This window comes from Rhyacophila brunnea, unplaced genomic scaffold (assembly GCF_057557595.1).
Source record: "Rhyacophila brunnea isolate RB1 unplaced genomic scaffold, BYU_Rbru_1.0 scaffold_22, whole genome shotgun sequence".
Taxonomy (NCBI): domain Eukaryota; kingdom Metazoa; phylum Arthropoda; class Insecta; order Trichoptera; family Rhyacophilidae; genus Rhyacophila; species Rhyacophila brunnea.
Window position 1 is genome coordinate 9,578,639 of NW_028232882.1, and position 16,616 is coordinate 9,595,254.

Sequence of the window (16,616 nt, forward strand, 5' to 3'; positions counted from 1 at the left end):
TAAATTCATATTCCATTAAGTATCCCCGGTCGCTAATATTATTTTTATAGAATTTGCGTTAATAAGTGTACCTATGCTTAATATGTCTTCTCCCTGACTCGCTCACTTACATATTTTCGCATCTTTTATTTATATCTTTTCAATAATCGATTTAAAAAAAAAATGAATGATTTTTCCGCGTTTGAGAAATTATAGTTTACCTATTACGTATTGTGTGAAATTGCACATTAAATATATAGGTACGTATTTTTGGCACGTAAGTCCAATATTATGGAAAAATTAAGTTTGTTCGACAAAATGACATATCAAAACCTCGGTTCTCTAGAAACTAGAGTCTAGACTAGTATGCTGTCCATCTGTCGACAAATTAAAAAAAAACTCGTAAGTCTCGTGGTTTCAAACATGGAATTAAAACCTCGTATTTCACTACCAGTGTTAGCAGATTCATCGATTAGAGAGGTGTTTAAAATATTGTTTTATTACTTTTTTTCCTTCCCGTCAACATTCTTCTCAAACAGACTTACGATGTTTTAGTAGTAAGCTGACGATGTATATATTGTAACATCGATTTTTTTTAATTATACGGTTCATATAACCTATTTACCTCCCTACACGGGACATCTCTGCAGCTACCCCCGTTTGACTTAAATCTTGAATCCACGTGAACTTCTCGATATTAATATATTTCGGAATTCAAACTCACGTTTGCAAAGACGGGCGTCTTATAAACTAATACAGCGAGAGGCTCTGGAGCATATCTCTTGTTACTTTCCAGAGAAATATACGCCAATATTTTTTTTAACCAAAACATGTTTATATTTTTCACAAGTTCGTCGCCAACGTTGCCAATTTCGATCCTATTGTACGACCATGACAAATCGTCGTGGCCGTCGTGAAATGCCTTGGCATCGCGATATATTACTCTTGAGGTATTTTCACGAATTTTAATTAAAATCTTTATCATTTAGGGATAAAAACTTGATGTTAACGCTATTCTTAATCGAGCAGACGCTTACAATCAAGCTTCTTTATAGTTATCTATTAATAATCTTAAATCAAGTTTAAAAAAATTCTGCGGAAGACAACGTTTTATGACAGATTAAACTTTCTGGTTTGATTTTAAGTTATGTTTAATCCATTGTGATCAATATAATACTACATTCGCTAGGCATGTTAACTGCAATTCTCCCTGTAAAGTGTGCACCTGTGCGCGCGCACACCTACCAGAATGTGTCCGCACACATGTTTTCATCCCCCGCACAGTCCTCACACAAAAATACTGTAAAAGAAAGTTTCCTTTGTCAGATTTTAGTTTTGCTAGAATACACGAAACCATCACACGCATAATTCTTCGACTCATTTCTCGGAAAGCGGAAGTGCGACTAACGCGAGCACGCAAGTGAAATTTTATGTCGAGCGGGATCACTATATCCGTTCCTAGGCCTAGGGTTGAAAAATTAATAAGAAAAATATTTGTTGCATCACCCCATTCGTCAGGGTAAAAATATTTTTTTTTATAAATGTTTATTTTGCATAAAAGTGTTTATATTGAACATTTACAACCCAACACACAAAAATATATAGATATAATATAAATAAAAAAAACGTTCCGCAAGTTAAGTATTCAATATATTTTATCAACGAATACTTTTTTCTATATTTCCTATTTTACAACGTTCTTAGCTCGTATTCTTATTTGTCCGGTGGTTCTTTGTCCGGTATAAATCTTGCAATCGATTTTTAACTAACTTCCCAACTAGCTAGACATTTGAAACTTTTAGAACATATCAGAACACGATGCCAATGCATTTTTTAAATAGGTTTAGCCATCTTTAAGAAGAATTAAATTCATTTTCAGTTAATTCTCTTTTGTATGAAAAGTTATTTCGACACCATTATTGGTTGCTTGGGGGCTGGGGTCCTAGCAACTAAATTATTAATATATACGTGCGTTACTATGGAAATCAATATGACATGTCAAGTAGCTAGTCAAGTCAAGTTTATATGGTTCAACAGAATTTAAAACGTTGTACTTATATAAAAAGTTCTTTTTGTCTTGTAATTATTTTTATTTACTTCAAAAATTACCTATCGATGTTAGTGTTATTATTATATAAAATCAGTGAAATTAATAAATACTACCTTAAAAATATAAGTTTTAATGACAAATTGTATGTGTGTGTTTGTGTGAGGGGGTGGGATGTAAATTTACCGCACCGGCCCGTCACTGACGGGTGACACCGACCCTAGTTACGCCACCGCTCAGATGCATTGATGATCCGCACACACAATATAACAATTGTACAGTTAACTTAACTGATGTATCATTATAATCGAAAATAACATTAAAACATACCCATTGACTTTAAACCCTCGAATCATTTTATTTGTTCGAAAAATTGACATAATATATGGTCGAACATACGGAATAAATTCTATACCGTAAAGAAAGCAATTTTTATGAAGCTTTAAAATCTGCTCAATATATCCAGGGACTGAATATTTTTTGTGAAATTAATAATTTTAATGGCAGGTATTTCCGTATCCAGGATTAAACAAAAACTACATCGTATTTTTGCAGTTTTAGGTTATATAATATAACTAGAATTGCACAGGTTAGTACATACTATAGATTGCAAATGGCATTCTCTTTGTCGTCAAAACTGACTGATTGATTTTGCTGTTCTATGACTCAGTGATTTACTGACTCGGTGATTCGCAGAACGGTCATCGATTGCTTCGGATCATTGTCAACAAGCAATTAGAGCAGAACGGGGCTCGGCCTGTTTGGGCTCGTTTTGTTAACCACTCCTGTGTACTGGAACCACCGACAAGAGAGTATTATTGTTGATAACCCGATGTAAGTTAATTATTGTATCACTTAGATATATGTATTTTCATTCATTCATTATCGATCTAGACTAGATTTAAGCACTGTAATGTCACCTAAGTTATTTAGCCCACTAAACTGCAAATATTTATAATATTAATACTATCTAGGGTACTTGGTGGAATTTGAATTTAAATTATAATGGATTTAAGTTTGGGTTTCGCCTTTTGGCATCTTCGGGCACTATGCGCTTTCACCAATGGTAAATACACACTGACAACGAATATAGTTAATTCTAACTTATATAATAAATTAATACAATAAGGTAAGTAAAAACTTTATTATCTACTTATTAAGTCAATGGTCAAGTATAAAAATAAAAAAGCTATGAATAGTTAATTGTTTGTAAAAAACCCTACCCAATAGAGAATTATATAAGTACCTAATCACACATTCAATAGGTGTATACATCACCCAACTTCATATAAACTAGCTACATTTAATTCGGATATACAATAATATACACTTGTAACTGAGCCTTTAGGGCTTGCGCAGACAGAGAGCGGTCAGGCGGTCTGCGTTCCGCGTTCGGAGTTCTGCGTTCTTTGTACTGTATGGACTTCATACTGTATGGGTACACAGCCGGCGGTCAGACCGCGCCGGTCAATTGGAACGCTAGCGTTTTAGAGTTCTATTCCCGGAATTACAAAGAACGCCATACCTCCCGTCCAGTCCCGTCATAGGAATTTGAGCAGTCACACAACATAGAGCGAAACCATACGGGGGAGTGAGTACGCAACAGCGGTGCTTTCTCACTTCCACTCGCAGTCGGAATATAGCGGTCTCGCATTATGCAGCGCCTGTGTCAGTACAACGTTTGTAAACAAATGGAACGCTTATTGTTGACCGCCACCTGTCTGCTGTCCCTGAACGCTAGCGGTCAACGGTCGGTTGAACGCAGAACTCCGACCGCTCTCTGTCTGCGCAAGCCCTTAGTTAAACAATTTTTCAAAACAAACTTTAATAACAACGGATATGAGATTGCTCATATAGATAAACTTAAACAAAAAAAATCTAAATTATTATATACAGGTATAGAGCCTACCATAACAGGCAATGCTAATTATTGTTGGTGGAGATTATGTTGGATAGGTAAGACCAGTGAAAATGTCAAAAAATATCTTATTAAAAATATCATGTGAATTTGCAACATGCGGAATTTCTACCCGCGGCTCACGACATAAAATTTTTGGAAAGATCCAAACACCGGTTAGTAATTAAGGTAAGTAATTAATAATTTGATTTAAAATACAAAAGCCGACTGCTAGAATTAACGCAATTTGTGAATCGCTTTAAAATGTAAAAACTACCTGTTTATTTCGTCGTATTTAGGACAGGAGTTACATTAATTTGATGGCAGAGCATGTTAGTGTTAATCCAGTGAACGCAGATTCGAGTCCCGCTGGGCGTTATATTATATTTCTCTGAGTTATTTTCAAATTATGTATGTTCAATAAAGATCTTGAGAATTATTCATTGAATAAATAGTTTGTCAGAATAATTATAGTATTGGGAAATTGCTTGATCGTTTAACTAGTTAACAGCTTTATTTAGTTAGTTATAGGTAAATCATTCTACAGTGGCACCATAGGCGATTCGCGCGTGTATTGAATTGCTTGCGACAATGCCTGTTTCAATGCTACGAGTAGCAAACAATACCACTACAACTGCAAGCTGCATTTGCCGTACCCATGGTGCCACTGTAAGACGATTTACCTATACAAGAATAACAGTTTCTTTGTTAGTCGAATATTTTTTTCTCGGTGTTTCTACTTAAGATGATTATGGAATGAAGTAATGTTTACTTGTCTAGACTGTCAATAATCAATCTTTTATAATTGCCGATACAATAGTGACAATACAATATGATCGCATTTTATTAAACCATTTAAACCTTTTTTATTCGACGTTTCAAGAGAAATTAATATCGTGTTTAGTCAATAGCATTAAATTGTGCTTATCCATATGCAAATTAATAATGAACACTTATCTACCAAATATTTAAGATTGTCTACTAGAGACCGAAAAGTTTAAAGTGAGGCTTGGCGGCGGCACTCGTATTGTTTTCGATTTCTCGAAGTATTGTGAACGTATTGCCAGGATTGGAAGATATTTTTTCCCACTTCCTTAAATAGGCATATAGTTTTGCAAATTTCAAATATAATGGTATACATTTTTCCCAATAACTTAGGATAAATTTTATATTGTAAAATTAATATTTCAAGTGTGTTTTGTACCTGTCATCGCGGCCACTCTTTCGATAACGTTGCTGAAAAGCCGAATGGGCTTATTTTGTCGTTTTTTCCTTCTTCACAGTGTGAAATAAGATGACTTATAATCTTCTTGCTGTCACTTTTCAAAACATTTGCGATTATTAACACGTCCAAATGACTGATACCGCGCACTTATAAGAAACCTCAAATGCTTTCAAGGTGTGGGGAATGTATACTGAAACGCGATGGTAGGGGGTTTTAGTTGTTCAAACCACCGCACATCAACTTACACTTTTCGCACTCTAATCTCAAAATAATTCGTAATGCCTCGATGGCGCATATATCAGTGTAAAAATTCGCGAGTCCATATGATTTCTTATTTCAGAAATTTTCGTCTGCTAAATTGAATATAATCGTAGTTTTAGATCGTTATTTTTATGTCGAAACCAATTTTTATTAGAATGCTTTCATTTTTTAATAGATTAGTTAGAAGCCGGCTTGAACGTGGGTCAATTATTTGGGCCGTTTAAATATGACCTCATGGTGGGGCGAGTTAAAAATAAATTTTTGAGACTCATTTACTTGAAGTTCTATGGATACTATTAATGGCTTTATCCAACTGGCTTTCTCTTAAGTATGCTTACATACTGGAGTTTAAACGTTAGAAGATATTTATATTTGGCCATGTTTTTTCCGACTAATACGCGGTGTAAATGAGAACTCTGCCATTCTTGGTAGTATTGACATGTGTGTCCCTGATCACTATCTTAGAATCGGAAGTTTCAGTTGTTTGTTCTACCAAGGTTCAGATTTAACCTTCCACTGGTGATTCCAATATAGCAAATCGCTTCGAAAGTTGATATATTCCACCTACGTGAGGATGAGTTTAATAACAGGTGAGCGGTGTTTTATAAATTCTTAAAATAAGCTCATTCTGTGTATTTCCATGTATCTACTTTATATATTTTTTTATTTACTCTTTATACTTACTGTTTTTATTATACTGAATTTCTTTATTTTTATACTGGTTTAATACTATTCCATTGTTTTTAAATGTCATGCTGTGAACGTCTTAAATTTATAATTTGTAAAGGTCACTATACCTATGTAAAAAATCCTCATACAGGATCGAAATGTTATTTTTATTGTATTATAGTTATATTGTGCAGTTTTGATAATTTTAATAGTGTAATAATTAGATAAAAAGAAATTTTTATATGCAACGTTTTTAAAATTTTTGTTAAATCATATAAACTCTACTTGACTAGCTTAAACTATAAAAAAAATGTATTTGATAGAAATAATACTGAAATGTCATATTGATTTCCATAGTAACGCACGTTTATATTAATAATTTAGTTGCTAGGACCCCAGACCCCTAGCAACTAATAATGGCGTCGAAATAACTTTTCATACAATTAAAAATAGCATTGGCATCGTGTTCTGATATATTCTAAAAGTTTCAAATGTCTAGCTAGTCGGGAAGTTAGTTAAAAATCGATTGCAAGATTTGTACCGGACAAAGAACCACCGGACAAATAAGAATACGAGCTAAGAAAAATAATGTAATAAAAAGTGACATTGCGACATCATGAATAATTTTTAATAAACTATTTTTTTTATTCAACGAATAATTCACAAGATTTAATAATGTAATATTCTAAGTATTGTACGTTCCTGCGTCTTACTTTTTCAAAAAGATTTTTTCTATTGGTTATATAATACATTTTCTCCTCAGAAGTGTTTTCAAAATTATGTAAATATGTCCATGAATAATTTTTTTACTTAAATATCAAAAAAAACTGTGAACGAATAATTTTTTTAGTTACTTAGTTTAATTAAAATATTTGCATTTGGCCTGTAATAATATATCGAATTATGATAAACATTCTGGGTACCTATGTTTAGTTTCGTTATACTTTGATTCACACTTTTATACGCAACGTAGTCTTAAAGATGTTATAAAGCGGTCGATCAAATACCGTGGATTAAATTTCAAAGCACATCCTTGTCATGATGCGGCAGCACGGCAGATCATATTATATTCTGGCCGAGCTGGTCTGCAGACAACACAGCGTGTGTTTGATATGCTCAAAGCATCACTCCGGATGTTCGTGTACCATCATAATATACTGAACCGTCCAAATATCCCATGTTTAAACTAAACTGTACGCAATGCATGCTGTGAATTATTAAATATCCATGCGTTAATCGGTCTGGGTTTAGTAATATATATTTAGTTAATATAATATACTAACTAAATTATCCGTTTTGTACGAGATCGCTTCTTTGATCGATATACTATATAATATCTTACTTAACAAAACAATAATAATAACCTTTTTCAGTATCAAAATAACTTACATAACTTGAAAACCCCTCAGAAAATATATTATAGCCACTAGAAAAAATCATATTTGAAAATAATTACAAGATAAAAAGAACTTTTTATAAACAGCGTTTTTAAATTCTGTTGAACCACATAAACTTGACTTATCTAGCTTAAACGATCAAAAAAAATTGTACTTGACATGTCATATTGATTTCCATAGTAACGCACGTATATATTAATAATTAAGTTGCTAGGACCGCAGACCCCTAGCAACCAATAATGGTGTCGAAATAACTTTTCATACAAAACAGAATTAACTGAAAATGAATTTAATTCTACTTAAAGATGACTAAAAGTATAAAAAATGCATTGGCATCGTGTTCTGATATATTCTAAAAGTATCAAATGTCTAGCTAGTCGGGAAGTCAGTTAAAAATCGTCCAATACAAATCTTGGACAAACAAGAAAAAATGTATACTGGACACACAAGACAAAATCTGTACCGGACAAACAAGAATGCCAGCTAATAAAAAGGTGGTAAAATAAGCAAGCTTTGTGAAGTCATCCGTGGTTAAAAAAATTGAAGGAACAAACAAACACTATTGATTTGATAGATTCACTAAGCAGAATTTTACTTGACAACAATTCAATAATATTTAAATAACTGTTTTTTGAATTCAACTAATAATTCACAGATTTAAGAATGTAACATTCTATTTATTGAACATACATAATTTAGAAAGCGCTTCAGTGAGTATTAAAAAGACCAATAGCTAAAATTTGTCGAACTTAAGTATGACTTTTTTAGCATAGTAGTCTATGTGCGTGGGCGCGATACCCGAGATATCCCTTTACTGCATAGTGTCGCAAATTTGCGACATTTCAAACTATTTCGGTATAGCCAATGCCATCTGTGTAAATTATCAAATAATATCCTTTTTCGATGCCTAGAAAACTGTTTTATCATAAGCATCCTACTTTACCGATTTTGTTTGGACATTTCAAGAAATAAAGCATTTCTGCACTATGGTCTCTGCATTTCTGCTTTGACAGTTGACGAATTCGTATGTACGCGAAAATCCGCATTTGTAAATAAATAAAAAAAAATATACAGAAGATTGAAATTGGTTGAATAAAAATATCTAGACATCAAACAAGGTGTGTACATTAGTTTTTTATAATTGTTATCATTTTGTTTTGTATTTTGTCATACTAAAATGTAAGATTTCCAAATGTCGTAAATCTGCGACACCACGCAGTAACATACAAAATTTAATGAAATTTTCGAAAAATATTTTTTTTATTATTTTTCCTTCATTCACAAGGCATTTTGACACCAAGAAAAAATAAAAATTTTCAAAAAAAAAATCATGCAGTAAAGGGATATGCAGGTTCCACTCATGCGGGCTGTCTTACTTTTTTTTAAAAGATTTTTTCTATTAGTTATAATATATTTTCTCAGAAGTGTTTTCAAAATTTCATATGTTTTATTCAATAGTAATTACCACTTTAATGGTATAAATTAGTAAATATTCGACTTTAGGTGATTCACTGCGTGAAATACGGAATCAAACGTAGAGATATACACAAAGACAAGATACACGGATTATATTTTTTTTTATCCAAATCAATTGTATATTGGTACATTGCTTAGATCTAGACGCTAAGTCTTCTGCCTGCACCTCACCCTACCAATCCACCGCTACTATGTGACCGTTTTACACACTCGTGATGAATAATTCATGTGTGAATATGGAACCTTTGAAAAGGATTCAAAAAACTTTTAAGCGATCCTTTGTTGTATATTTTTAATTTATGTTTAATAGCATACTTCAGTGAAACGGCAAATAATTTTCAACTAATAGGTGCGACGAAATTTTGGACTTGCTGGCATTCGGAGAGCAAACGTCGAGGTGTGAATACGTCAATTTGCTTCGTGATGGCGACGGGGGTATTAATTCTTAAATCGTGTAAAGATGACTAAAACGTTACCCATTTACTTAAAAAAAAAATAACATTAAATGGACGCATGTTGGATTTATATGACAAATTATATTTCGTTCGGCATGCGACATTTGCACCCGCGACCCGCAATCCGCGCATCGCCTAGCCACGGTATTTGTATACCATGCCTCAACTAAGGTATAGCCTTAATACAGATGTCATGTTATGAACATCTTATGCGTGTTTACAAACGCATATAAAAAATTAAATTAAATCTCGAATATAATTATTTTACATTCCTGTTTTTTGGCATTAGTGTTTCTGATCTCTATTTCAGAATTCCAAAGATTAGTGAAAACATGAATTTTCGTAAAATGTTATCAATATAATATACTAGAACTAGGTATAAGTTTCTGACGATTCTGTTTCTGTGATTTTTATATATTTACTTATATTTTTATATATTTTTCTATGATACCTGAGCACTAAGTGTATTTTGTTGTATGTTTATATATCTGCTCATTTACACCGCGTAAAATCGGAAATAAATATAGATATCATGTCAATATATAGTATAGTATATTACACACTATACCATATAATATATGGTATAGTGTGTAAGCATACTCTAGTAAAAGTCTATATATAGCAGTGGTGAAGGGTTGAGGTAGGCTGTTAAGATCCCACATAAATAGTGCACACTAAACTTTGTCATTCAAACGTATTTGTTTTCATTAAACTAAGGCTATGTGTCGTAATGTGTCGATAGTCTTTGTTAGTTTTTAAAATTCAATTCAAACCTGCCTTATCAAAGCCATAGTACTTTATTGTCAAAATATTAGGGATTAATGAATTAAAAAAAATAAACCTACACCATTTATGTAATGTATATTTTTAATTCAACGAAAAAAATAAATATGACAGAAAAAGTGTGCACTATTTTTGTCGGATATCTATGGTTTGTTTGGGGCAGCGTTTAATTGAATTTTAAACAAATAAGTATGACAGTTTAGTGTGCGCTACTTGTATCGTATCTTAATAGCCTACCTCCACCCCTCGCCACTGATAGATAGTATATAATTAGTATATACATTGCCTTTTAAAAAAGTCTGTAAGATTTCATTTGAAATATCTCCACCATAAGACTGTACTCTGAGTGATAGACCCCCTCTCAATATATAATTTAACGATTTGATGTTTTCTAAGATATGTAACCTTCGTAGAAGCTTAAAACTACTTACCTAATACCATATAATACACACTTTCACCTATAAAATACCGTGAAATAGGTCTAATGTACTAGATTTAAATAGCACGATCCCCTTTCTTCTCTAAACAGTGTCCCAAAGAGTCTATAAGATTTCTTTTGAAACATCTCCAACATAAGGTTGTAGTATGACTGATAAACCCACTCTTGATAAAAAAAATTAATGCAGACCAACAGAATGACTAAAACCGGTAACACACACTACTCTGCTTTATAAAATTGTTTTCTAGGATAAGTAACCTTCGAGAAGCTAAAACCTACTTACCTAGTATCATAATAATATAATACACACTTCACCTATAAAATACGTTAAATAGGTCTAAAGTACCAGATTTAAATAGCGCGACCCCCTTTCTTCTCTAAACAGTCTCCCTATCTTTTTGTCGGTCTACAAGTCCCCTACCACGTGTAATCCAGTCACGTGGCGGCGCGGTGTTAGCATTGGGGCACCGCGACGCTTGTTTTGAGGCGTCGGGACGTTTAGCAGGGAGAGACGCCGCGAATGACAAGCGTCGCTGTACACAAAAGCCACGACGTAGAGAAAGACTGGTGGGATTTAGAATGTGGGGCAAGACCTTTTGCATAGTTCGAAGCGGGACGCAATATTATAATAATATGATTTTTTTTACTTAATTAATATAATTCATTGATAAATTTAGGATAATATGAGGATATGATTACATACATAGAAAATTTAAGCAAATATACTTAAAGTTGTAACAATAAATTTTTGATAAGCCAAGAAAATGATTTTATTTATTCAATTAAAAAAAGACACGTTGAGCACATTATTAATTATCAATTCAATACGTTCGCAACATGACATTTAGAATCAAAAGTTCAAGTAAATCAACTAGAGAAAAAAACAAAGCAAAAAAATAATTTCATAGAAAATAAATAAAAAATATAAGAATTTTAAAAACAGAATGCATAATGCATCGCTAAAAATGTCTACATCTCTAGAGAGTGCATTGACCAGCCACACAGCCCTCGCTATAGGTGCCTGGTGAGCCTGAGATGACGAAACAGCTTTCATCCAAAATAGGTCATAATATGTATAAGATTAAAATACAAAATAAGACTTACAGTCATACTTATGTACATAAACAGTAAAAATTTATAATTATAACATATTATTACAATAATTATGTAAAATATGTTATTGTTTTGTCGGTCTAGTGGCGACACGAAATTTGATCATCATATTCAATAGATAGTTATAAAAAGAGTATAGCGGGGATACGAAACTGAATCATACGCTAAAGTCTAAACTAAGCCTTCGTAATCTACTTAAGAGCGTACTTCAGTGAAACGGCAAATAATTATCAACAGTAGGTGCGACGAATTTTTTCACTAGTCCCCAATCAGAGACCGACAGTCGAGGTGTCTGTACGTCGATTTGTTTTGTCATGGCGTCGTATGAAAATATTCTTAAATCGTGTAAAGATGACTAAAAAACTTTACGTATGTACATAAAGAAAGAAAACATGGCAATGAATATACTATTATTATTAGTAATATAACAATAAACATAACATTAAATGAACGAATGTTGGATTTTTATGACAATTTATATTTCGTTCTGCACGCGTCATTTGCACAATCCGCGCATCGCCTAGCCACGATCTTTTTAGACCATGCCTCAACTGAAGTATAGCCTTAATACTTTTAATTGAATCAATCAACAGATTTTAATATCTGTTAATTTAATTAAAAAATTGAATATTGAAATAATTTATATTTATATCTAATCGAGCTGCTCCATAACAATGGCGATATTTTTTGTAATATTTGAAATAGTTTTGTAAATAAATCTCGTGTAAATAGTTTTTAAATAATATAATGACTCTAATAAAATTGTCTGTAATAATTGGTAATAATAATCCATCTGCTGGCTATAAATAAAATTATAGTTTTATATAGCAACAATTTACACTATTTTCTCTGTAGTTTTGTCAAAGTTGTTCTTTCAGAAAATTGTACTTAATTGCAAACCCTTAAGATCTATAATATCCACAACAATCCACCTTAGACCCCACTACAATTTACATTATAAAACAAAAAATTAAATATGCCAAACGATGATTGCGAAATTCTTTTGATGTATTAAAATAAAATTGTCGCGGATCCAAATAATTCTATTCTAGCGCAGGCCTAGTCAAGACGTAGATTGTGGTCCACCGGCGGGCCGCCAAATTAGGGCGACCCCTCTCAGTATTTTCAAAAAATATATTATTTACGCAATATCCAATTGAATTTTAATTATAAACTATTTTTTTATTGACAAGATTTAAGAATGTAACATTATTTTATTGAACATACATAATTTGTAAATACTTCAGAGAAATATATAACCACTAGAAAAAACCTTTTTGAAAAAAATACGTACTTATTACATAACATAATACAGTAGGTACATAACTACTTTAATATACTAAACCCCCTTGTTTATGTAGATAATTAAAGTTTTTCCCAGAATAAATTATCCGGTGGTATCAGTATCCGATGTATCAGTAGTGAAGGGTGGACGCAGGCTGTGTTGATTCGACATAAATAAAGTACACTACACTTTGTCAGTAAATACGATACTTATTTGTTTTCGCTGATCTATGAATAAAAATTGCAGTTCGAATTGTTTAGTTTTTCTAATTCAATTAAACCCTGCCAAAACCACGATGGCCGCACGGCTTAAAGGCGGACGTGCTCAGCGTGGGTCAAAATTGAGCTTTTTTTCTATTTTCAAAGTATGATTTTTTTTCATCAATTCAAAGCATGATCATGACAATTTATCTCGACATTATTATAGTGAAATATTTACGATAATAAACTATATTGATAATATAATTTTTTATCGTAAATATTTCACTATAATAATGTCGATATAAATTATACTAATGGTTTTATAAATGCGTTTAAAAATTAATAAATGTAAAAAATCTTAACACCACTGCACATTTATGTACTGAAATATGACTATATTCTAAAACATTAGAGCGAGAGGTTTAAAAGAATACTATTTTATGTAATACAAATACTTTATGCAGTGATCAAATGTTTAAAATAAATATAAAGGATAATAAGGCTTCAAAAATATATAAATAGATTATCTACAATGTTTAAGGTATGTCCAGGATAATGCTTTGAAAATAGAACAAAAGCTCCATTTTGACCTACGCTAAGCATGTCCCCCCTTAAGCGTTGGCCTATTGCGTCGTAGGTCTCAGGTTCGAATCCTGGGTCTGACAAGTACACATATTGTTTTTCAATTTGTCTATGAGTCAGAGTATGGACCTATTAGGTTGAGTAAGTGGCTGGCATCCATTTCTCGTAAAAACAATATCTGTCAATACAAACCTCCACCCTGTGGAAGCCCATATGATCTTATTAGGATCGGACATGGTCGAAAAAAAAAACACCAAACAATAATAAATAAAAAATATTCTTCTATCTATAAAATATATAGAGTTATGTACGATTTAATAATTATATATTATGGTTCGCTCTAGGCAGAGTTTGATTGAATTTTAAAAACTAATCAATACAATCTGCAATTTGCATTCTTAGTCCAATGAAAACCAATATATTATATGACTTGACAAAGTTTAGTGTGCACTATTTATATGATATCTACAGCATACCTTCACCTTTCGCCAATGGTACATGTGGCCAATTATTTTAAAGATATATTCGACGTTAAGAGTAATAAACAAATTGTTGCTGGGCCGCGAATCTTGTAGAAAATGTTGTGCAACTCCTGGCTTACAAAGTCAACCCAAGCCTCTTGTATGTAATTAATATACAGCTAATTCAAATGTACAATTACGAGAATAATTATGTATAAAATATTGGTGTGCATTCTTGGCCGTTGATCGAACATAAGTCAGTTGTTTGGCTTTGTCGCTAATTTCTCATTATCACTTTTGTTTTATGTTGGATTACTTGGACAAATTTGTTTAATTCGAAGTGACTTTGTTAGATGCGCTCCGAGTGAAATACAATAAACAATACATCACGACTAGGGAATCCAATCCCGGGATGCGGGACAATTTTCGATACCTATGAATCCCGGGATTAGTAAACATAATCCCGAAATACACGGGATTGATTTTTTTATCAATCACAATCAATTACTATGTATAAAAAACTATGTTCGTAAAGTGTATGAACCTGCACATATCACATGTCACAGGGGGAATTACCGGATACTCACGGATAATAAATAACCATTTTTTGTTGCCAAACACAATCGTAAGAACATCAGAAAAATAATAAATTCTTTCTTTAACCAGCTTGACGCCACTGACGTTCTGACACGCGAACGGCGTCTAACCGCTTATACCACAGACGTGCAGGCAGGCACTTGTTTCTACGCCAAATTTTATGAATGTTATCTTTTCTTAAATAAATAATAAAAACCTGTTTTACTTTCACATTATTATCTAAATTACATACTGCATTAAATCTATGTATCTACAAGATTAAACGTAGACAATATCAAAAATAAATATCTTAAATGGTAGGTATAAATTAGACTAGATATTTTTACCAATTTTATCAATGCTATTTCTATGTATAACAATGTATATTAACTATCGAAAAAATGCTAATCTCGGGATCGTCAAACTGTAATCCCGAAATCCCGGAATCAAAATTTTGGCTCGGGATTGGATTCCCAGATCACGACGATAATACGCAGATGTAACACTCGCAGTCGGGAATGTGCATTTAGTAGACATTTTCGATAACTGGGTACACGAGTATTTATATTTAATCAGTCACTTGTCCTTCTAGAATCTAGATTCTAGCTGATTTGGATTATGCATAATATGTATAGCATCGTTTTGAGAGCTTGATTGTTTTGAGTGTTGTGTCCACGATGGTTCGCATCTCTACTAGACTATGCTTTTACTTATAAAAATGTATAATATTTGATGGGGGTTGTTCCTGTATTTCGCTGTCTTGGCAATGGCGTGTGCTACTTTATTTTTTGTATAACTTACAGATGGTACTTTTTACCATGTAGGTATAAACCATTTTTTTTATTCAATGAATAATTCACAAGATTTTGAGAATGTAACATTCTTTATATTGAACATTGAAAGCACCTCAGATCACACTAGAAAAAATCATATTTGAGAAAAATACAAAACTCGACGGGTTTGAACCCGTATAACCATTGGTGTCGCGTCAATCTGTGCTTTAACCAATTATGCTACGAGCCTTCTATCTAATTTCAATAACTTGATAATCATTTCATTTATGACCTACTAGTTTATATTGTCGTAATTAGATAGAAGGCTCGTAGCATAATTGATTAATGCACAGATGGGCGCGACACTACTGGTTATACGGGTTCAACTCCCATTGAGTTTCGTATTTTTTTCAAATATATTTTTTTCTAGTGCGTATATATCTGATATTTTTTCATGTTATGTATATTTAGGTATTATAGTTTTTTTTGTTATCCAGTGAACTGAATAGACTACCAATCGCAATCACGATTGTTTTTGAGATTTTGCCATAAATTCTATTAAATATGCCAATACGAGGGTGGGTCAATAAGTCCTTAGAAAAGCCGCCAAGTGGCGCGACTAGTACTGTAAGCGGTTTGTTTTCATGCAGCGGCACTACCGATTCAGTATGCTGCGAAGTTTCAATCAGATTGGTCGGGTTGTTGTGTGTTTTTCGTACATTTAAAAAAAAAATTGCTTGTGGAAAATGGAAAAATGGAAAATGGAGAAAATTGAGTTTAGAGCTGTTATTAAACATTTTAATATAAAAGGGTTAACAGCAAAGGAAATAAAAAATGAGTTGGATTTAGTTCACGGCATATCTGCTCCTTCACTTGCAACTATTTATAACTGGTTAAATGAATTTAAACGTGGTCGTACATCAACAAAGGATGAACCACGCTCAGGACGTCCTGTAGAGGTGACTACACCAGAAATGATCAATAAAATCCACGATATG

General features: G+C 32.5%; 1 protein-coding gene and 1 long non-coding RNA gene across 2 annotated transcripts in view; one reads left to right on the plus strand and one right to left on the minus strand.

Annotated features, from left to right (window-relative positions):
• The window catches only part of LOC147070022 (extracellular serine/threonine protein CG31145), a 197,223-nt gene that overhangs the window by 79,316 nt on the left and 101,291 nt on the right, over positions 1-16,616 (plus strand). The window lies entirely within an intron of this gene.
• Positions 11,812-14,002, minus strand: LOC147070023 (uncharacterized). The gene is made up of 3 exons (XR_015070987.1): positions 13,758-14,002; positions 13,475-13,537; positions 11,812-13,307 (listed from the first exon to the last, which is right to left on the minus strand). It is a non-coding gene; the product is annotated as an uncharacterized LOC147070023 (long non-coding RNA).